Source organism: Notamacropus eugenii, chromosome 2 (genome assembly GCF_028372415.1).
Source record: "Notamacropus eugenii isolate mMacEug1 chromosome 2, mMacEug1.pri_v2, whole genome shotgun sequence".
Taxonomy (NCBI): domain Eukaryota; kingdom Metazoa; phylum Chordata; class Mammalia; order Diprotodontia; family Macropodidae; genus Notamacropus; species Notamacropus eugenii.
Window position 1 is genome coordinate 206,008,409 of NC_092873.1, and position 22,912 is coordinate 206,031,320.

Genomic DNA, 22,912 nt, shown 5'->3' on the forward strand with positions numbered 1-22,912 from the left:
ATGATTGTTGACCCCTCAAAAGTTGCTTTCCTTTCAGAAAAGCGGATCTAAGAACCTGTGCTAGCAGGCCTTCCTGTGTCTGCTGGGGTGCTTGCTGCTACACAAGGAGACTAATTAGGAGCCAATTGCAATAATCGGCTTGAACTACATTGTTATAAGGTAGATACAAAGAAGGTGTCATATGCAAGAGATGTTGTGGAGATAAAATTGAGAAGTCATAGTAACTGATTGGATATTGGAAGGCAAGGAAGAGAAAATTTTAATGGTGCTTCTAAGGTTGCAAACCTCTATGGCTGGAAGGGTGGAGGTGCCATCAATAGAAAAGGAGAAAAAAGAAGTTTGGGGGCAAAGATAATGAAATCTGGTTTGGACATTTACCTTTGGGTTGCCTATAGACCTTCTAGATGCAAATGCCCAGAAGGTAGCTGCAGGTACTAAACTAGAGATCTGGAGAGATTAGGCCTACCTACATAGATATTTGAGTCATCTGCATAGAGATGATAATTAAAGCCATAGGACCTGATGAGATCAGTAATGGAAAGAATGAAGAGAGATTAAAGAAAAAAGCCCAGGACCAAGCCCTGAAGTACTTCCACACATAGTTCGTGGTATATGACTGAATATTCAGCAGAGATTCAGAAGTAATAACCTGGTGGATTGGAGAATCAAGAAAGAGAAATGTCACAACTCTGTGCAGAGCCAGGATCTAGGAGGAGAGCATGGCCAGCACTGTTCAACACTGTAGACCATTCAAAAAGATAAAGACTTAGCAATTAAAGTAATATTGATACAGTAGTATTGAGAGCAGTTTCAGCTGTGGATGGTCAAAAAGAGGATACTCATACCAAATTAGCTCAATTTTCTGGTTAAAGAATGGTCAGGTTTCTTTGCTGAGAGGGAGGAAGGAGAACTTTGAAGAAAATGTTTGAATCATCTTCTATATTGTATGCAATCATCTGTATCAATAAGCATCCCAACATTCACAAGGGGGCTGCTATCACAGGCTCTTAGATCTTCATTCATAAAAGGAAAGGCAAGTCTTGAGGGGTTAACAATCACTTTAATCAAACACATGTATCATTCATCTAGTTCAGAGGAGTCAGCACCTTGAACTTCAGAGAAAATACAGAGAAATCAAAAAGATCAACAGACATGGCTTCCTCTGCCTGAATTCAACACAGTTGGACTCTAACTCTCTGACCACAGTCACCAGAGAGGGAAGCACCAACATTTGAGTTTTCAAAGCTGGTGAGACTCCTTAAATGGCTTCCCAGAGTCCTCTTCTGACCAAACAAACACTTCCAGTCAGTATGCCCCAAAACAAAACCTGCACCTCAGAGTTTTTATACACTTTTTAGAGCCAGGGGGCATCATGTTACTTAAGAACCAGTGCCTCATTAACAAAAGACTTGGATCTTCTTACAAATCTTCCCAGACCTGACAATGAGTGCAAAAGATCCTGCTTAATCATATTCAAATAGAGGCATTATGCTTTTTGATTATGCTAAAATTAAACAGCAAAAGATCTTATTTTACCTGCCATTACATCATCATAGGGTCAAATGAAAGAATTGCCTTACTCCAGTGAGGGCCAAGTGGAGATTAGATAACATGGATTTGTAGTAGACCCATTCAGTAAGGTTATGCACCTTCATCCTTTAGCATTCTACATTATGGGGATTAAGTGTAAAGAAGGTGGTTGGCCAGGGTAACACATGGTTAAAATTTGTAAAGACATGAGTGGCAACAAGATAACTGAGCAAGAAATTCTCATGTAGAGGGACTGATAAATTATAGGGTCAATGCTGGAAAGGGAGGAAAGCAAAGCTGAAGTGGTAGTAATACTTTAGGAAAGCAATCAGAAAGGGAAAACCCAGGGGTCATTGTGAGAATGAAAAATGGGTTTAGGAGAACAGAGACACAGGGAGAGTTTGAAAGATAAAATTTATCCACAGATAGAATTGCAAAGATAAAATATATCTAGCACCTTGATGATAGAAGTGAAGTAATGGATGAATGATGGTAAAATGAAAAGGTTTGATCACCCCTATGCAATAATGAGACTGAATGAAGGTATGGTTATGGGAGCTGGAGACCATTGAACTGGAAGACTAGGGTGCTTGAGCAGATACCATTATGTATATTGAAGTTCTCAAGTAAAAGATCGGGGCTTGGAGTAGACTGGAAGCCTGAGCACCTGATACTGAGCTCTTTGAGAAATGAGGAAGAATGACTTAGAACTGGTAGATAATTGATACTCCAAGCTAGAAAGGGTGATCTGGATGGAGCAAACTACAAACTTGAATATAAGTGCTCCTTCACGTCATGACAAATACCGTGCTATTTTTCCAAATGAAATGTTTTTGTGAGGAATCAAGGAGCAAAACAACTTGCCTAAGGATGTCCTAACTAGGAAGTGAGAGAAGTAGGATGTGAATGTAGAATTGAGATCTCTGCTGAACATCTTTCACTGCACTAGACCATTGGCTGCATTATATCATTTCTTTTTTTTTATTAATTTTATTTATTTTCAGTGTTCTACAATCACTACCATATAACTTAGATTTCTTTCCTCCTCCCTCCCCAAGATGGCATACAATTTTATATAGATTTTACCCATACATTCCTATTAAATACATTTTCACTGTAGTCATGAATTAAATAAATTAAAATGAATGGGAGAAATCATATAACAAACTAAAATATAATACAAAAGAAAATGATCTGTTAAAATCTGTGATTGAATTGTATAGTTCTTTCTCTGAATGTGGAAGGCATTTTGCCTTAAAATACCATTGGGGATTTTTTCAAGTCCTTGCATTGCAGTGAAGTTCCAAGTCTATCAGAAAAAACTCTCTCACACTGTGGTTGCTGCTGTGCACAGAGTTCTCCTGGTTCTGCTCCTTTAGCTCAGCATCAGATCATATAAGTCTTTCCAGGCCTCTCTGAAGTCTTCCTGTTCATCATTTCTTATAGCACAATAGTATTCCATTACATTCATATACCATAATTTATTCTGCCATTCCCCAGCTGATGGGCATCCCTTTGATTTTCAGTTTTTGGCCACCACAAAGAGAGCTGCTATAAATATTTTTGTACATGTGGGACCCTTTCCTATTTTTATGATATCTTGGGGATACAGTCCTAGAAGTGATATTGCTGGGTCAAAAGGTATGCATATTTTTGTAGCCCTTTGGGCATAGTTCCAAATTGTTCTCGTGAATGGTTGGATTAACTCACAGCTCCATCAACAATGAATTAGTGTTCCAATTCTCCCACATCCTCTCCAACATTTATTATCTTCCAGTTCTGTCTTGTTAGTCAATTTGATAGGTGTGATGGGGTACCTCAGAGTTGTTTTGATTTGCATCTCTCTAATCAAAAGTGATTTAGAGCATTTTTTCATGTGACTATAGATATCTTTAATTTCTTCCTCTGAAAATTACCTGTTCATTTCGTTGACCATTTATCAATTGGAGAACGACTTGTATTTTTGTACATTTGACTTGGTTCTCTATATATTTTAGAAATGAGGACTTTATCACAGACACTAGCTGCAAAAACTCTTTCCCAGTTTTCTGCATCCCTCCGAATCATGGCTGCATTGGGTTTGGTTGCGCAAAAACTTTTCAGTTTAATATAATCAAAATTATCCATCTTGCACCTGCATTATATCATTTCTAAGAGGCCAGGAGGTGAGGCAAAGAGTTAACACAATGAATGTGGACACGAGTGACACTGCCAGGAGAATTTGTTATCAATTGCTCCACAATTAAAATGTCCCTACCGATCACCTATTCTTTGTCTCATTCTGCATTGGGCATTGATGAAAAGAAAGGAAGTTTAATGGACAGTATCTCATATCAAGGAGTTTGTCATTTTTTTTGGCAGGGGAAATTTTGATGAAAGGGTAGGACTCTAGAGAATGGAATGATTAGAGAAGACATTTGAACATATTGTCTCAGGCTACAGGGTGTGAAATTAATGCAACTTTTTCTTAACAAAGACATTTGATCTGGTCAGTGCCATTGGGCATTAGTACATGTAAGGGTAAGACCCCAGGCCTTGGACTCAGGTTTGTATTCCGGCTTTGAACCTTCACTAGGTGTAGGGCCACAGGCAAGTTATTTCATGTCTCAGAGCTCACATTACCTGCCCTCTGGTGTTAGTGGGAGAAGAGTACTATGCAAATCTTGGTGATTTTTGTGAGAGACAGTTCTTTAAGCAAAGCAAGCAATAACACAAGTGGATAATTACATAATAGTCTACACATTTTATCATTTGATCTTCAAGCAATTTGGTGAGGTTAGTATTCCAGGTTATTTTACTTTTGGACTGATTTTGTAATTACTTTGGTACAGGGCACACATAAGGAGGAAGCTCCCTTTACCAATGAACTGATTCAGTCTATCCTCCTGACTTAGCTGTCAAAGAAATCTTCCTAAAGCCAAGTTCTGACCATGTCACTAAACTCCAGTGACTCCCTATCACCTCCAGGATAAAATTTATAATCTTCTGTTTGGTAATCAAAGTCCTTCATGACCTGTCTTCTCTCCCACCTTTCTAGTCTTCTTACACTTCTTACCCCATTTCCTTCAACATATACTGCTAACTGTTGTCACAGACTTCCTTGCAGTTCTTTACACAAGACGCTCTCCCTCCCAACTCAGGTCATTTTCTTTGGCTGTTTTGGCTGAATACTCTTCCTTCTTATCTCTGTTTCTGGGCTTCTCTGGCTTTAGTCAAATCCCAATTAAAATGCCATCTTCTACAGGAAACCTTTGCTGATCCCCCTCAATGACAGTGCCTTCCCTCTATTGATGCTGTGTCTAGCTACTTCATACTTAGTTGTTTTCATTTTCTCTCCCCAATTAGACTGTGCTACTTGAGAGCAGGGGCTGTCTTCTGCTTCTTTTGTATCTCCAGCACTTGGCACAATGCCTGATATAAAGTAGTGACTTAATAAATGTGTATTAGATATTTCTGCACCTTGGGAAATGGCCTACAGCCACAAAAGTTAAATGACACAGCCCATATGTGTCAGAAGCAGCATTGGAACTCAGATCCTCTAGGCTTTAGAAGTCAGTTCTTGAGTACACCAAACTGCCTCTTACTGCAGGTGTTAGCTTACATATTACAGCGAGGAAACTGAGGTTTGAGGAAGTTAGCTGAATTATCTAGTGTCCTATAGTAAGTAAACATCAGAAGCAGAGCCAGAGACCAGGTAGTTAGTCCTTGGCTCTACTGCAATACATTGTTTCATGATAATTTCTCATATTTCAGAAACCCTTATGGAAATCCAGTATAAGTACAAAAGAAAAAGTATCCTCAAGAAAGCAAATGCCACTCTAAAGTCAATATTACTATCATGGAGCAATGGACACAGGGTTCTAGATTTGGAATTAGAGGGCCCATGTTCAAATGCTGACCCTTCCTCTCCCTACATTAGATTGTCAGTTTCTCAAAGGCAGGGACTGTCTTCTTACATTTCTTATTATCCTCAGAACTTTAGCACAATGCCTGGCACACAATAAGTGCTTGTGGGCTGATCGATTACTCCTTGTGTGGTTTTGGGTAAATCATTTAATGTCTCTGGGTCAAAGTTTCCTTAGCTGTCATATGGACTTGATAATCTCATAGATCCCTTTAATCCCTAAAGCTATCATCTCTAGAATTTTCCCTGTTGTTACAATCCCATTACAAATTTCCTTGGCTGCTATAGAGTATGTGAATCAAGATGGTAAACCTTTTTTTTTTTAAATTAGCACATTTTGATTTCAGCATAACATATGGAGATGCACAGAAACACACATGAGAAATATTATTTCCATAGTCTAGAATTTTTCTATCAGAGCCAGAAGTTAATGTAATATATTTCTTGACTCTTTTATAATAAATTTCTTGACTTTTGTTACAGATTTCCTCTATTGTAGGAGATTCCTCCTTAAATTATGCTTATTTTGAGGAGTAATTATAGCAGTTTTACATGAAAAATTCCAAGAGATAGTGTCTATGTATTGTTTAGTAAGGAGATTATTCTCTAATCCAATAGAATTCTGGTTTAGGAAGTTTTTTCTTGTTATCAACCTAAATTTGGCTATTGTTTTTCAGGAACCCAAAGGACACTTGAGAAGTCAAAGAGATAGGTGGAACCTAGTAGAGTAGTTAACCCCCTGAGTGTCATAAGAAATAATTTTGGAAGAATAAAGACTTTATTACTTCATTTTAATATATCCCAACTGACATATGAAAGGCTGAATTGAAATCACTATTCTGCTGGAGGACATCAAGATAAATTGGAAGCTAGTCTTTTTTGACCTTGATGGCTCTTAAGGAAAGTGAGTCCTAGAAGCAAAAAATATTTCTTATCTTGGCCAACTTATCTATACTATAGATTAGAATGTATTTGGGTCATTTTTTAAAGATGCAAATCATTAGCATATTTTATTATTGTGGATTTGTCATAATTTTTGAACGTGAAACACTACAGTACTGGCCAGGTAATCAGAATGCTGGGCATGTATGAAATACTTATCCTTTGAGACTTTGGATCTATATGGATTTCCACAAAAAATGTGATCCAATTACAATTGCAGAGACATAGAATAATGACCCATAGAGCTTCACTCAGCAGACCGACACTAAATATACATGTATTCAGGAGGCATCACTATACTTCAAACAGGAAGGACTACTGTAGGGTATAACAGCAAGCACCCTGGCACCCAGAAGGCCTGTTACATAGGTTATTACATCTGCTTTTCTAAAAGGAAAGCAACTTTAGAGGGGTCAACAACCTTACTTTAATCTCATATACCAAAAGAGAAAATGCGAACAGGCCCAATAGACAGGGCTTCCAGCTGTCTGACCACAGGCAGTACATGTATCATTACCAGAGAGAAGCACCAACATTTGAATTTTCAAAGCCAGGGGCTTCTTAAAACAGCTGCCCAGAGTCTCATCTGGCACACAAATCTTCTTCCAAAAAGTAAGCCCCAAAGCAAAACCTCACCTCAGAGTATATATACTCTTTTCAGAGCCGGGGGCACAACCCCTTATGACCTAGTGCCTCATTAGCAATCAGAAAAAGGTGTGGGCCTTCATAGGAAACAAGTCTCTCATAATCAAGCCTCTCTCAATAACCCCACCTGAGGCCTATCAATGGGGCTGAGAAGATTTTTAACTCCCATAATCAAATTCCCAAGGAAATGAAATAAAAATTGTCAGTTTTCCTTGACTCAGATTAATGATCCATGATAGCATATTACCTAAAACAGAATGGAGAAAAATATAGTTTATTATCTTTCTTCTCTTTTGGAGAGTCAAAGTTTTCTTTAAGTGTTGGTATTCTAGATTTTTAAGTTAAGTATCCAATTTTTTTATTAATTAAAAATATTATCATAGCCATTGTCATTGTCTTTTGTCTCACAAAAGCAAAATAAAAGTTATGCAGTTCTGATTTCTCTTTGTCACACATTTTCATGGCCACACTCACCCCCAAAATTCATCCTATCACTTCACTGATCTCTTCCTCTTTCTCTGACCTTGCTTTATAAAAGCTTTTTGTGTCCTCATACTCTCTCTTTGATCATATTTATGTTTGTATATGTTTACTTTCTCCATCTATTAAATAATCCACTTTATTTTTTTAAAAATAAAAAAGGATTATTGAACTAATAGATGAGAATTCTATTGAAATAATTTACTTGGATTTTAATGAAACTTTTGATAAATGACTATTCTATTCTTATGGAGAAGATGGGAGATATGAATTAGATGATAATATAATTAAATTCAGAATTAGTTAAAAAACTGGACTCAAAATGTGATTGTTAATGATTTGCTATCATCATAGCAGAAAGTCTCCAGTGGAGCACTCCAGGGATTTGTACTTGACTCTGGTGGGGTGTGATAACATGAAAATCTGGCATGAGTCAGTAGTATGATATGGCAGCCAGAAAAGCTAATGCAATTTTGTATTGCATAAGAATGGACATAGCTTCCATGAACAGGGAGATGGTAATCCTACAGAATTACCTTTGTCAAGTCTCATCTGGAATATATGTTCAGTCCTTGGCATCAGAGTTCAAGAAGGATTTTGTTAAGCTGGTGTGTATCCAGAGGAAAGCAACCAGGAGTATAAAGATTCTTAAGGTCATGACATGATAATTGGCTGAATGGATGTGATGTCTTTACCCTGGAGAAAAGAAGAATGATGGAAAGGGGGTGATAGAGGGCTTCAAGTATTTGAGGGGTTGTCATGTGGAGGAGGAATTACTTTTATTCTGTTTAACTTCAGAGGTTAGAACCAGGAACAATGAATAGAAATTGTAAAATGCCAACTTTAAGCTTGAGGACAATCAAAACTTTTTAATAATTAGATCTAGCCTAAAATTTAATGGTTTGTTTAGAGATGTGGTTGGGAACTCCTCTTTTTTAAAAAATTAATTTATTTTTAGTTTACAACATTCAGTTGCACAAGCTTTTGAGTTTTAAATTTTCTCACTTTCCCTCCTCTACTTCCTCTACAAGCTGACATGCAGTCTGGTATAGGCTCTACATACACATTCACACTAAACCTATTTTCACATAAGTCACGTTGCAAAGAAGAATTATAACCAAGGGGAGGAACCATGAGAAAGAAGAAACAAAACAAAACAAAAAAAGAGAGAGAGAGCAAATAGTATACTTCAACTTGCATTTAGACTGTAATTCTTTCTCTGGATGTGGATAGCATTTTCCATCATGAGCCTTTTGGAGTTGTCTTAGAACCTTGCATTGCTGAGGAGAGCCAGGTCTATCAAAGAACAATATGGCTGTAACTGTGTACAGAGTTTTCCTGGTTTTGCTCCCCTCACTCAGCATCAGTTCATATAAGTTATTTCCAGTTTTTCTGAAGTCCACCTGCTCATCATTTCTTATAGCACAATAGTATTCCATTACATTCATATACCACAACTTGTTCAGCCATTCCCCAATTGAATGTCATTCCCTCAATTTACAATTCTTTGCTACAACTAAAAGAGCTGCTATAAATATTTTTGAACATGTGTTTTTGAACATGTGGGTCCTTTTTCCCATTTGCATGATGTCTTTGGAATACAGATCTAGAGGTGGTATTGCAGGGTCAAAGGATATACAAATTTTATAGCTCTTTGATCATAGTTTCAAGCTGCTCTCTAAAATGGTTGGATTAGTTCACAGCTCCACCAACAGTGCATTGTGTTCCAATTTTTCCACATTTTCTCCAGCGTTTATAATTTTCCTGTTTTGTCATGTTAGTCCATCTGATAGGTATGATGTGGTACCTCAGAGTTGTTTTGATTTACATTTCTCTAATCGATAGTGGTTTAGAGCATTTTTTTCTTGTGATTAGAGCTAGCTTTGAGTTTTTCATCTGAAAACTGTCCATATCCTTTGACCATTTATCAATTGGGGAATGACTTGTATTCTTATTAATTTGACTCACTTATCTATATATTTTAGAGTGAGGCCTTTATCAGAGACACTGGATGTAAAAATTCTTCCCCAGTTTTCTGCTTTCCTCCTAATCTTGGTTGAATTGGCTTTGTTTGTACAAAATCTTTCCAATTTAGTGTAATCAAAATTATCCATTTTGCATTTTGAAATATTCTCTATCTTTTGTTTGGTCTTAAATTCTTCCATTTTCCATAAATCTGACAGGTAAAGGGTTCCTTGCTCTCCTAGTTCCCTTGTGTTATCAGCATTTATATCTAAATTTTTTACTCATTTTTATTTTATTTTGATTACAGTGTAAAATATTGGTCTCTGTCCAATTTTTGCCATGCTATTTTCCAGTTTTCCCAGCAGTTTCTCTCAAATAGTGAGTTCTTATACCAAAAACTGGAGTCTTTGGGTTTATCAAACAGTAGATTACTATAGTTATTAACTAATGTGTCCTGTGTACCTAACTTGCTCCACTGATCTGCTTCTCTATTTCGTAGCTAGTACCAAGTAGTTTTGATGATTGTTGTTTTCTAATATAACTTTAGACCTGGTATGGCAAGGCCTCCTTCTCTAGCATTTCTTTTCATTAATTTCCTTGATATTCTGAACCTTTTGTTTTTCTAGATGAATTTTGTTATAATTTTTCTGTTTAAAAGAAGGGACAGCTTGTGCTCTCTTATTTTCTTTTGGGAAATTGTGGCATCATGTAACACTGAGACTTCCTGTGAGAAGTGGAGACTCCTCATTAGAATGGTGTCTGTGAGTGAATGGTAGTGGACATGTATCCAACAAGATAAAATTGAGCTTTCTTTCTTTCTGCTATTTTTTTTTTCATTGAGCAGAGGTGACCAAAAATGAATTCTGAGATGGATATGTCCAACTTTGGAAACTTTGTGAGTTTAAGAGGTCAGGAGTTTCTAGCACTGTCCATTGGAAATGATTTGCATCCTAAAACTATACTCTTCTGGATGCCCAGATGTAATGTAAAGAAGAGATAAAACCCTAACTTACCAGAAATATAGACCATGAGGGAGAAAGTATAAAGTTTTGTCAGATTCTGATTTAGACATTTCACAAAATGTTTTATGGTTTGATATTTTAAAATCTCAACTTCCTAGAAAAAAATGTGTTACTGGCATGTATTTAAGTCAAACAAGACTGAGCAGGCTGGATCTTAATAATACAGCATGGCTAGGTTTTGATGAATTCTTTATTTCAACTTGTTATATTCAGTGTAAACTTGGACACAACTTTTTTAAATGTATCACTCCATCACAAACTTTTTTTTTAATTTCCCTTTCTACGTCCTAGGCTCTTGTAATGGCAATTTAAATGGGAAGATCTCTCCCATTCATTAATAGTCTCATGTGACCTGCTTGAATCATATGGAAGCCTAAGTCACTTGTGGTGGGAGGAGCTTGCTGAATGGGTGGAACAGAAGGGTGGAGCAGAGCTGGGAGGATGTTGGTCAGGCTAGTCAGAGGTGGGAAGGACACAGGGCAGGCAGGCAGAGCTAGACTTGTGAATATTTGTTTGTTTATGGGAAGGCTCCAGCAAGAAGAGGAGTGGGGAAGGGGGAGAGGGAGCTTGGAAATGCCTTTGTCTCCAACAGTGCTAATGTGTTGAAGTTGAACTTCTTGGTTACTATGACAGATTTGGCTTTTTGGTGTTGGGATTTGACTTTCTGGTATCTGAATAAATGTTTTTCTTCTGCCTTCTGTATGGAGTCTGTTATACTTTGTGATTCAAAACTATGCCAGCATGTTCATAGTTGCCCTTGGTGCTATGAATATTGCCTGGGTGATACAGTCCTATGGGGACATACAAAGAAACATAAACCACTTGTTGTTGTTGTTATTTCTCCTTAACAGATGAGGAAATTGAGACTTTTCAGGGTTAAGGGTCTTGCCAAGGTTCATGCAGCTAATAAGTGTCAAAACTGGGATTTGATCTCAGATCTTTTCCTCCAAGGGTAGCTCTCTAACTACTAAGTCATACTTCAGTATGTGTAATCAATAAATGATTTTGAGCCAGAATAATTCAGCTAAAATCCTGATAGCCACTTTCTAAATGTATGACAAATTTTTGGACAAATTTTTTAATCTCTTGCTGTTAGTTTCCTTCTCTGTACAATGAAGGTTTTGGACAAGATGATGTCTCCATACCCTTCCAGCTCTAGATTCTGTTTCAAGGGTGAGGGAGATAAGCCTCTGCTACCACCCCAATTAATCATAGAAAAGAAAGACATCTCAATTGAATCCATTCTATATTAGATGAAAATAGTGTTTAATCAGTTTGAAAGGACTATAGATTTGAATTTTAGGATAAAGACAGGTGATGGCACAGAAGAAATATTTTATGATTAGTTGATGATCAAGTCATGCTTTTTTGGTCTGCTAAAGAAAAGAAAAAACTAGTTTGGAGCCAGTTGGTTAAATGACTGAGAAATCCAAATTTGAAAGCTGAGAAGTCCAGGCCCCAGGGAGAGAATTGCTTTTGTGAGGAGTTCTGCCCCTTACTCTGTCCAATTAATCATTTTACCAGAGAAACTGGGCTAGTTGGAAATAATAAATCTGGCCTCAAGTAGAAGGAGTAATGCTGAGGGGAAAGAAAGGTCTTCAGAGAAAGGGCAGTTGAGTGTCCAAAAATGAAATTGGCCAGGTTTAAGACTCATGGAAGTCAGAAGACTTTGTAGTCCCATGGTAGCTGGGAGTAGTGTCCATTGGAATCAGAAGTAGCATCCTCATTTTAGGAGGAGTTGATAGCAACACACACACACACACACACACACACACACACAGCACCAAGAGATGCACCTTGTACCAAGTGGGTTTACCAGGAAAATTATATGTCATTACTCTGCAAAGCTACCAAATCTTGAAGACCAGCAAAGAACAACACATAAGGGGAAATATATGAGGATTCCATAAAGGGAGAAAAACACTATGCAGGAGCTGTTAGTTGCTTCTTTGCCACATATGATTTCCACCTGTGTTCTTCATTCTCATTGTACATTCCCATTGTGAGGTCACTTTGGGTGAGGGGAGAATACAACCTCCATTTGGGAATAAGAACAAGGATTTTTTAAAGAACTGTCCTTGTTAAAGCTTCTTAGAAAATATCATTTTTGAAAAGATAATTAAATCTGGCTTTCAATGGAAAGTGTACATGTGGGGATTCATAGAAACTTGAATAATACTTAGGGCTTAGCCCTAGAATCCTGAGAAAGTAGTACCTTTCACTTTATGGACACCTAGGCTACCAGCTTAAGTGAAGTTCAGGGAAATAATCCTAGACAAAGCACAGTCACATGCTTTTATGTTGTTTGTCTAGTCACATTTTAATATTATTTTTAAAATGCCATCTTTCTACATAGTCAACAAATTATCTCTCTTTGTGCTTCTATCTAGCCAATTTTTTCAGGAGATTGTAACCACTTTTAGTCCATTAAGAGAAAGTGTTCAGTGTTTGTTTCTGTGTCAGTAGAAGTTGAATGATCAAGGGTTGAATTGCTTTGCTACAGTTTTTTTGTTTTGCTTTTTGTTTTACATTAGATATGTTAGCATCCACTCTTTTTTGCATTTATTTAGTATTTTGTTTAACCCCAGTTACGTGAAAAAACAATTTTTAACATTTGTTTTTAAAACTTTGAGTTCTAAATTTTCTCTCTTCTGCCCTCCCCATCCCTACTCATTCACAAGGCAAGCAATTCAATTTAGGTTATATATGTGTAGTCATGCAAAACATATCCATAATAGTCATGTTGTGAAAGAAAAAATAAATAAAAAGAAACTTAAGAAAAATAAAGTTTAAAAAGTATTCTTCAATCTTTATTTAGATAACATAAATTCTTTCTCTAGGGATGGATAGCATTTTTATTGTAAGACCTTCAGAGTTGTCCTGGGACATTGTATTGCTGAAAATAGCTAAGTCATTCATAGCGGATCATCCTACAGTAATACTGTTACTTTGTACATAGTACATTTCACTTTGCATCAGCCCATGAAAGTCTTTCTAGTTTTTTCTGAGTATCCTGCTTGTTATTTCTTTTAGCATAGTAGTAATTCATCATAATCACATACCATCACTTGTTCACCCAATTGATAGGCATCCCCTCTATTTCTAATTCTTTACCCCAGAAAAGAACTGCTATAAACATTTTTATACATATAGCTCTTGTACTTTTTTGTTTTTTATATCTCTTTTGGGATATAGGCTTCGTAGTAGTATTGATAGGTAACTCTGGGTTTATAGCCCTTTGGGCATAGTACCAATTGCTCTACAGAACAGTTGAATCAGTTCATAACTCTGCCAACAGTGCATTAATGTTTCATTTTCTCAAATCCCCTTCAACTTTTGTCATTTACCTTTTCTATCCTATTAGACAATCTAATAGGTATGAGGTAGCACCTCAGAATTGTTTTAATTTACATTTTTCCAGTCAATAATGAGTTAGAATATCTTTTTAGTATGGCTATATTTAGTTTTGATTGCTTCATCTTAAAACTGATCACATCTTTTCATCATTTATGAATTGGAGAATGGCTCTTAGTTTTATAAATTTGACTCAGTTCTCTATAGGTTTGAAAAATGAGACCTTTATCAGAGAAACTTGCTTCAAAATTTTTTTCACAGTTACTATTGCTAACTATTTTCCTCCATCCTGCTCCCTCTACACCTGTTTATTCTATTCTTTCTCTCCTTTCACCTTGTTCCTCCTCAAAAGTGTTTTGCTTCTGACTAACCCCTCCCTCAATCTACCCACCTTTCTACCAACCCCACTCTTCTCTTATCCCCTTCCTCTCCTACTTTCCTGTAGGGTAATATAGATTTCCATACCCAAGTGCGTGTGTGTGTGTATGTTATCCCCACTTTGAGCAAATTTTGATGAGAGTAAGGTTCACTCATTCCCATTCACTTTTCCCCTCTTCTTCTCCACTGAAAAACTTTTTTCTTGCCTCTTATTTGTGTAACAATTTACCCCATTCTATCTCTCCCTTACTCTCTCTCTCAGTACCTTTCTATCTCACTCCTTAATTTTATCTTTTTAGATACCATCCCTTCATATTGAACTCACACCTGTGCCCTCTACCTATATATACTTCCTCTAACTTCCCTAATAACGAAAAAGTTCTAATGTGTTACAAATATCATCTTCCCATGTAGTAATGTAAACAGTTTAACTTAAGTCCCTTATGATTTTCCTTTCCTGTTTATCTTTTCATGCTTCTCTTGAGTCTTGCATTTGAAAGTCAAAATTTCTATTTAGCTCTAGTCTTTTCATCAAGAATGCTTGAAAGTTGTCTCTTTCCCATGTTGCCCCCCACAAAGGAATATACTCAGTTTTGTTGAGTAGGTGACTCTTGATTGCAACTGTAGCTCCTTTGCCCTCTGGAATATCATATTCCAAGTCCTTCTCTTCTTTGATGTAGAAGATGCTAAATCTTGTGTTATCTTGACTGTGGTTCCATGGTACTTGAATTATTTCTTTCTGACTGCTTTTAAAATTTTCTTCTTGGCCTGAGAACTCTGGAATTTGGTACAATCATCTTAGGAGTTTTCATTTTGGGATCTCTTTCAGAAGGTGACTGATGGATTCTTTTAATTTCTATTTTACCCTCTGGTTCTAGAATATCAGGACTGTTTTCCTGGATAATTTCTTGAAAGATGATGTCTAGGCTCTTTTTTTGATCATGCTTTTCAGGTAGTCCAACAATTTAAATAATTATCTCTTTTAGATCTATTTTCTAAGTCAGTTCTTTTTTGCAATGAGCTATTTCACATTGTCTTTTAGTTTTTTAGTGTTTTGTTTTGTTATATTGTTTCTTGATTGCTCATAAAGTCATTAGTTTCTATTTGCTTCATTCTAATTTTTAAGGAACTATTTTTTTCAGTAAGCTTTTGGACCTCCTTTTCCATTTGACTTATTCTGCTTTTTAAGGCATTCCTCTCCTCATTGACTTTTTGGACCTCTTTTGCCACTTGGCCCAGCCTGTTTTTAAGTTGTTATTTTCTTGTATTTTTTTTTTTTGTGTCTCCTTTACCAGCTGTTGGCTCTTTTCTCATAATTTGCTTGCATCACTCTCATTTCTCTTCCCAATTTTTTCTCTGCCTCATTTACTTGATTTTCAAAATCATTTTTGAACTCTTCCATGGCTTGAAACCAGTTCATATTTTTCTTGGAAGCTTTGGATACAGGAGGTTTTATTTTATTGTTTTCTTCTGAGTATGTGTTTTGATCTACCATGTAAACATAATAAGTTTTAATAGTCTGAGTATTTCCCCCTGTTTTTTGTTCATTTTCCCAGTCTTTTACTTGACCTTTAAATGTTTGTTAAGGTAAGGTTCTTCTTCCAGGGTAGAAGACCACTGCCCCAAGCTTCAGGAGTTTTTTACAGCTGTTTTTAGAGATACTTCTAGGGATCTATAAGTTTTCAGTTCTTCCAAGGTTGTGTGATCTAATGAGAGGTGTTACTCCTCTCCTGGCCTGTGCTGTGGCCTATTTGTGACCACTCTTTTCTGCTGTGAGGAGGGTCCCCCCTTCACTGTGGTTGCAAACTCTGCTATGATACTAGTGCTCTTTCTCACCCTGGGACTACCACCCAGAACTGGGATCCAAGTCCAAGTATGGGCAAAGCAACAGAGTCTTGCCTCAGTGCCAGCAAAAAGACCCCTGTGATCTCCTTATGACTCGTTGTTTGACCTTTTTACCATTTGTGGGGTGAGAGCTCTAGAATCAGCTGCTGCTGTGGCTACTATTGATTCAGTCACTGCCAAACCTTGCTCCTGTTTTGCTTGGGCTGGGACTGGGGCTGTGCTGCCATGCCTGCACTGGACTGCATTCTACTCTCACCCTGGGGAGACAGACCTTTCCTGCTGACCTTCTAAGTTGTCTTTGGTGTCTGTGGGCTGAGAAGTATGGAAACCACCACTGCTGTCAGTGTTTCAGTCATACAAGTTTGCTGGGGCCTGGTCTGCACAGAGGTCCCGTCTGCACTGGCACAAACTGTGCTGGACTGTGCTTCTCTCACCCTGGTGTAACAGAACTTTCCTTCTGACTTTCCATGTTGTCTTGGGCTGGAAATTTGTTTCACTCCTTCTTTGTGGGTTCTGCTGCTCTAGAATTTGTTTGGAGTCATTTTTAAAGGCATTTGGAGGAGTTTGGAGGATAGCTCGGGCAAGGACTTGCCTTTACTCTGCCATCTTGGCTCCACCTCTGCCTAGCACCCATTCTTTTAAGATGGAAATGATATCAGCGGCTAAGCATACATATTTCTATGGGAGAAATGATAAAAATATTATCATTGACATTTTTCTTTATCTCTTGACTATGATCAGAGACATATAGCTTTCCATTTCCAGTTAGGATTTCCAGATTGTTGACTCCCATCTTTATCATTTTGCTTCATTATCTACTGGAACATAGAGGAAATTAAGTCCCATATGCATATTCTCAATAAACTGGAAGCATGCAGCTCTTCTTCCTTCACTCACTTTACCACTTAATGCTGTAAGATCCAAACCTATTCCCTAGCCTAACTCTTTTATTCTCCACTTGAATTGTTCATCATTTGTCCTTTCCCTATTGCTATTCTGTTTATTTTTTCTGCTCTAACTTATATTGACTGCTTTTTCTAATACTGACCTATTCCATTAGGGTGACTCCAAAACCAACCACCAGCTAATTGTTTCCTTCCCTCTTAGGAGAAAAGCTGTCATACTACTTAATTGGGACACTTAGGTGGTTTGATGAATAAGGTACCTGACCTGCAGGCAAGAAGTAGGAAAAAATCTGGTTTCAAATCCAGCCGTAGACACTTGCTAATTGTGTGACCCTTAACGAGTCATTTAACCTCCTCAGAGGGTAAATTTTTAAAAAAGGCAATAATAACAGCACCTGCCTCCCTTAGTTGTTGTGAGAATAAAATGAGATGATAGCTGTAAAACGCTTAGTGTCCAGCAAATTATAGGTGCTATATAAATGCTAGTTATTTTTAATTCTCAAATTGTCTCAACATTTCCAAAGGTCCATCTTGTCATCCTTCAGAAAGATATCCCAGGGCATAAAAGATTCATATTTTACTCAGGAAAAAAAAGCTTCATTATTTGTGGTATATAAGAAAAAAAAGATTTTTTTTTTTTTTTAGAATATAGTCAACCACAGTTTCCATCTACTCTGAATATATTTGTATGAACATAGTTGTTCATATGTTATATCTTCCATTTGAATATTAAGTCCGGGACTGTGACTTTCTTTTTACCTATAACAATTATGACATAGTGCTAGCACATGGTACGTGCTTAATAAATGCTTGTTGACCAAAGGGTTTATAAAACTGGACATTAATTAGTGCCACTGTTGTTTAGTCATTTTACAGTTATGTCTGACTCCTTGGCAAAGATTTTTTTCTTGGCAAAGATACTACAGTGTTTTGCCATTTCCTTCTCTAGCTCATTTTATAGGTGATGAAACTGAGGCAAACAGGGTTAAGTGACTTGCCCAGGCTCACACAGCTAGTAAATGTCTGATTCCGTATTTGAACTCAGGAAAATGAGTCTCCCAGACTCCAAGTCCAGCACTCTATATGCTGTGCCACCTAGTTGCCCTAGGAATTAGGAAGTATTTAGAAACTTTTTCAGAATAAGAATTATTAACATGCAGCAGTATGAATGCCTTTCCGTTTGGAATATCAAATAAATGACCTGGATGATATTAAACATACCTAGTGATTCCTTAGAATATTAATAAATTAAGACCATATAGCACTTAGCAAAGGTTAGCAAAGCATTGTATGTACATTAGCACTTAGCACAGTGCCTGGAACATAGTAGGTGCTATCTAAATTTTTATTGCCTTCCCTTGCTCCCCTTCAGGTGAGTCTCACCACAAACTTAGGTTATATGTCATTTGGGCTCAAGAGAGGTTCCTCAACTTGCCCATAGTTGTACAGATAGTACATGTGAGATATTGTATTGATGCCAGTCTTCTTGACTCAATATCCAGCATTCTAAGTACCATGCTGTTTCTCAAATGGCCATCCTGTTGATGTTTGGCAAACGCTTAGTGATTGATCAATGTATGAGTAATACAGCTTTGGGCAAATGTCTGTAGAGGTTATATTTTGACATGTTTATCATCGTGTGTTTTGCAGTTATAAGATTGTTTTACAATATATGTCAACACTATAACCATTTATAAAGTGAATTACTTGGAAGCAATTCATTTTACAATATGTAGCTAGCTTTTGTAGATTTGAGTGTCTTTTTATGTAAAGATTCATAAAGTTGTTTTCTCTTTTCTCAAAAAACATAATACAGAACAAAAGTCAAGAAATTTTATTGCTGGCTGATGTACACAATAAAGATAAGAAAGAGAGCCAAGAAGGTGGTAGTTAATTATCTTATTTTCTTGCCTTAGTTTTCCTTCTTGTTCCACTTGATCTGTATAATAATTAGGATCTTTGAAGTTAGGTGAGCTTGGTAGGCTGAGGTTTCTGTGTGTTTGTGTGTGTATGTGTGTGTGTGTGCATGTGTGTGCACATGCATATTTATGGTAGAATATTCAGAATTATTCTGGTAAGGGCAGTTCATGGGATCTTCAGAAAAGGTTAAATGATGAAGCTATGAATTGGTTCAGCCATTCTGGAAAGCAATTTGGAACTAAGCCCCAAAAGTTACTAGATTGGGTACATTCTTTTTTTTGTTTTTACCCTGCTATACCACTAGTAGGCCTATACCCAGAAGATATCAAACAAAGATGAAAGGACCTAGGTGTAGAGATATATTTATGGCAGCTTTTCGTAGTAGCCAAAACCTGGAAACTAAGACAATGTTAATCTGTTCAGGAACAACTAAACACATTATTTTATATTAAAGTAACGGAATTTTATTGTGCTAAAAGAAATATTGTGAAGTACAGTTTCAAAGGAAACTAGGAAGACCCTTTATAAATTGATGCAGAGTGAAGTGAGCAGAACTAGGAGACCAATATATACAATAAAAAAGAATATAAAAATAAGCAACTTTGAAATACTTCAGAAGTGTGATCAACACAATCATAGACTACTAGTCAAAATATACCAGCCATCTCCTGTGAGAGTAGAGATGGACTTAAAATGCAGAATAAGACAAACACTTTTTGACATGGTGAATGTGGGAATTTGTTTTGCTTGACTATGCTTTTTTGTTACAAGTTTTTATTTTTATTGTTTAATACAGGTGATGGGGGAGAGATATTCTTGTAAATATAAATACATTTTTTTGCTGTTCAGTCATTTCAGTCATGTCCAATTCTTCATGACCCCATTTGGGATTTTCTTGGTAAAGACACTAAAATGGTTTGCTATTTCCCTCTCTGGCTCATTTTTAAATTAAGAATTGAAGCAAACCATTAAGCAACTTGCCCAAGGTTACACAGATAGAAGTGAAACCAGATTTGGGGAGATGAGTCTTCCTCACTCCAAGACCAGTATCTTTTCACTGTGCTACCTACATGCCCCCAAAATAAATTAAGTTTTTTTTTAAACATGATAGGTTACCTCAGAGATGCTTGTGTTTTGGGTATAGAGTAATGAGGACCCAATGGACCCCCCTCTTTTTTTAACTTGGAAGCATCTAATATCTCTCTTCCAGTATGTTACCCCAAGATAGAAAATTCCTCTTTCTCTTTGTTTATATACTTTCTTGGAGTCAATAGAATTTTGTTTGAACACTTTCTAGTAATAGAATAATGGTTTCCTTTCCGATGCCTTGGCATGGTTTATGTGTCCTCAACTTTGGGTTGGTGATTAGAAGGAAATTATGGAGATTTTAACTATGAATAAATCCTCCCTTCTAGTAGAAAATGTGTACAGAGGAAGACAGTTATAATAACTGAATCCCTTATGAAGAAAAATAGAATTTTTCTGATGCTATATACATTCAACTCAAAGATTTTTCTGTTCTCTGCTGTACTGCAAGCCAGATAAACTTTGAGAGAGCAGTAGAAAAATGAAATGAGCCATCTACAGAAAACTATCGCAGGGTCCTTAATACTGACAGAAAACTGGCTTTCCTCTCATAATGAGGGTCTTTCCTACTAAATAACATTCCCAACATCTTCATATATTTCTGGTCCCTGGTGATGAAGCTATCAAATATATGTAGCAAAATTAGTTTAGAGATATGTCAATTTTGCCAATTATAAGGATTTTATGCTATTTGAAAGAAATGTTTTTGCTGGTCTTAATTTTTAAAAGGAGTAGGATTTGTGAAAAAATAATTGATCCATTTAGATATATAAACTCTATGAACATTCATAACCAAATTGCAATCATCCCAGCATCATTCAGATCATAGCACCATAAAATCTGTCCTTCTGAGATACTTTATTGGTTCTAAAACAAACAAAAAGTGTGTTCTAGAGCAGTATTATTTGAGTCAGAAGTTGTGAGTTCTGGGGGCTACTTCTATTTCACCCTAACTACAGGATGTTGTAAGAATCTCATTTTTCTCATCTGTATAATAGGAGAATAATTTCCATTGTCCATCTCTGAGACATGTTGTAAAGACAAGTGAGAGTCTACTTTTGAAAATTCTTTGGACAATAATATGTGGATGAATCAGACTCTGAGAAGTATTCAACAACCACTTCTTGATCATTTCCTCCTTTCCCCTCAATAAATCTTTTACAAGAAGCTTAGCTTGTTTGATTTTGTCTTCATTGCCATATTTACCTTATATTAGAAGTGGTAATGAGCAAGGAAAGGTTGAACAGAGGGACCAGAAATGAAGAAAAGTGGGAAGTCTGAACACTAGAAAATGGATCATTGATCTCTGGATAATTGAGTATTGACAATATAAATGCCACATATTTTAAATCATGCAGCCACGAGAAATATTCCAAGAAAGAAATGGATAGTCTCTTTCTGCAGAGAAGCAGTTTTCATCAAGATGAAGCTAATAGTGATGCTAATTAAAGCTGTAATGACAAAAGTAGATTAAGCACTAAGCAATGTTTTGTATTTTCAAAAGGCTGCAAATCAATATTGGGTCTATTTAATTCAATTCAGTGCAACATGCATTTATTTTATGTTTATACTCTATGCAAAGCAATGTACTAAGATACAGAGAACCAGAGTTTTTAAAAATGGCACCCTCAACCCTCATAAAATTTACCATCCAGAAGTGCCAACATGTATACAAAATAGTATAATGCAAGGTAGGAAATATTCTAAGTTCATGGGGGAGGTCAGAAAGAGGGGCTGGGTGAACTGAGTAAGAAGAAATTCTTTCCAGTGGAATAAGACAAGGCAATGAAGAAGAGGTGAGTGTTGAATGAGAAAGATTTCAATAGTGGAGCCATGGCAGGAATCCATAACAGGCAGCATAAGATACATTTGAAAGAGTACAAAAAGCACAGTGGAGAGGGTACAAGAAAAAAAATACACATGGTGGAATAGGCCACATTTGAGTTTGACCAGAGCAAAGTGTGTGAGAAAGGAAACACTGAGAAAGTGTGAATTCTACATACATGGCAGGTCAGTGTTCACAACCTAATTTTATGGATGAATGGACAAAAGACTACAGGAACCTGGAGATAAAAGACAAATCTGGCATTAGAATTTCTAATCATTTGCTTAAGTCACTGAACTATGATTATAGAAAAGACCTTTTCACTACCTCATTGCAGGCACTAGGTAAAACCAGTCAATTTGGTCATAGAAAAACTATGAAAAATTACTAGACTTCTGGACAAATGTTTAAACCTCTCTTCTTCTGGAAGTTCAATTGACTTTTGTTCATCTATTAGTTTCCTGTGTCTCTCAGATGAGCTGCCTAAAGAAGTTAGTTTTAAAAATCTCAGATGGGGCAGAGCACCAGCCCTGGAGTCAGGAGGATCTGAGTTCAAATTCTACTTCAGGCATCGGACATTTACTAACTATGTTACCTTGGGAAATCACTTAACCTCAATTGCCTTGCCAAAACAAAGCTCAGAAAGTAAGTGGGCATTAAGTACCCTAAAAGTAGGAGAGCCAGGTTGTCATCCTTATGTACTCAGCCACCGAGGGGCTGATCTATGCCCCATTAGGTCATGCCCCATTAGGAATCTTTGCATTCAGTGATATGTCAAATACCAGTGAAGAGATGGGAGGCCAGTATACATTCTGTGGAGGTTCTGAGACACCCCTAACATGAGGTAAATTCATTCTTTGCTAGCTAAAATGTTCTTCACCACGATGATCTTCAATGGGGCATGTAATTTAATCATACATACTGTAAAGATGATGACTGGGAAAAAGTGTGTGTTTTAGACTTTAGGAATGTACTGGATCCCCAAATCATTTTTCTTAGTCAATTTCTCTATGTATTCCAAGAGGGCTTCCATTACCATGGAGGCTGCTTTTGCATCAATCTTTTAAACTTATTTCTCTTTCCTTTTCCCTTTTCAACCAGCATTTATTAA